At 32.7% G+C, this 1,987-nt stretch overlaps 1 pseudogene; it reads left to right on the top strand.

Moving 5' to 3' along the window:
- Positions 1 to 813: 813 nt before the first annotated feature.
- On the top strand, positions 814 to 1,752 carry LOC115814164 (olfactory receptor 6N1-like; annotated as a pseudogene).
- Positions 1,753 to 1,987: the final 235 nt, after the last annotated feature.

The following is a 1,987-nucleotide window of genomic DNA, read 5'->3' as shown; positions in this document are numbered from 1 at the left end:
AAAATAAATGCCCCGGCCACTATTCGAGAATTTACGGTGTATACACACACACATGTGTATATGAATAACTCACTTACCAACTTGGCCACATGGTGCTCCAATTACAGAAATAGAATATACATTGAAATGGCATTTAGACCACACTCAAAGCTAGACCGGGGTTTTGGAAGGGTTTCTTATTTCTAGGTTTGGGGAAAAATCCCATATGCCTTTCATCCATTACATCATGATCCTTTTTTTATTATTTAATTTTGTAAAATCGCAGGAGCATTTGTCCCTTCAGTGTCAGTGGGCCGTAAATCACGAGTTACTGAAGCACATTATATAAAAAGCCTGCTTAGACACAGAGGTAATGTTAGGGTAGTTGAGCACATATACACTGCCTCTTTATATCTCTTCTTTAACATCATTATTCTAACTGGCTTCAGAGAAGAACAAAACACAGGCTGAAGTAATTCTTGGAGAAATAATTTTCATGAGGTAGAGACAGAATTAGATTTTTTCTTTTTTCTTTTTTAGTCATTTTATTTAAAATCTATTATGAAATATTTTATACAAATAAGGAATATTTTTCTCAGAAGCTTTGTTATTTCAAAATTTGTATTAATTTTCACATTCATATTGATATATAGATTTAATTGCATCTGTTCATCTTCCACATTCAATTTATATTTTTTATTGATGCTTTCTATGCTTCATTTAGATCAAAACAGACTAGTGGACATATCATGAAAGAAAATAAAATCAGATTACCTTTCCACACATTAGTCCGAAAGGATTAAATCATGAAAATGTTTACTCTTGCAGAGTCAAGCCACCATGAAGAATTTAAGCAGTGTTTTAGTGTTCACTCTCTCTGGGTTTAGTGAAATAAGGGAAACTCAGTACATGCTCTTCAGCATAACCCTATTATGTTACATTGTAATTTTGTGGTTCAATATGACTATTATTGTCACAATCATCTTAAATAGAAGGCTACATGAACCAATGTACATTTTCCTTTGTAATCTGTGTATTAATGCCCTTTATGGCACTACTGGCTTCTATCCCAAGTTCATGTATGATCTACTGTCTGAGTTCCAGGTGATTTCATATGCAGGATGTCTCACACAAGCTTTTGCCATTTATTCGTCAGTTTTGTGTGACTTTTCAACTTTAACAATAATGGCATATGACAGGTATGTGGCAATATGCAGGCCATTAGAATATCACACAAAGATGACAAACTACACAGTTATGAAATGTATTCTTTTTTCCTGGCTTGCTCCATTCTTTAGCATGACTACTGCTGTAGTTTTAATAACAAGACTTACTTTGTGTGGCTCCAATATTGAAAAACTTTATTGTGAAGTCTGGGCAGTTGTGAAGCTGTCATGTTCTTCTACAACAGTAAATAATGTATATGGACATATATTCATTCTTGTATATTTCTGTCATGCATTATTTATTTTTTGTTCATATATCAGACTAGTCAGTGCTTGTCAGAAGTCAGCTGAAAGCAGGAAAAGATTCATGCAGACATGTATTCCACATATGCTTGTCTTGCTCAATTTTACTGCTGCTACATTATTTGATGTGATGTACAGCAGGTATGGATCAAGAGATTTCCCCCAAAGTTTGCGTAATTTCTTGGCTTTGGAATTCCTTATTATACCCCCAATTGTAAACCCCATCATTTATGGACTAAAACTTACCAAAATTCGTGAGCAAGTTCTAAGATTTTATTAGAGAGTTTTCAAAGCTGGTTTATAATAAAAAGTAAACAAATGAATGTAAGTAGTTCAAAAATACTATAAACTGCACACACGTTAGCGGATATAAATTCCTTACTGTAGGGGTTTATTTTGTGTTTCATTTTGAATATTTAATTTAAGAAGAGTATTGTACATTGTGAATATAGATTACCAAATAAACAATTTGTCTTCAACATTCAAATATTTGAATTTATGACTATGTTTCATGATTACAGTGTGTTATTATTATTACT

Source organism: Chanos chanos, chromosome 6, assembly GCF_902362185.1.
Source record: "Chanos chanos chromosome 6, fChaCha1.1, whole genome shotgun sequence".
Lineage (NCBI taxonomy): Eukaryota > Metazoa > Chordata > Actinopteri > Gonorynchiformes > Chanidae > Chanos > Chanos chanos.
The sequence above is the reverse complement of the archived record's forward strand: the minus strand, read 5'-3'. Positions and strand labels throughout refer to the sequence as shown.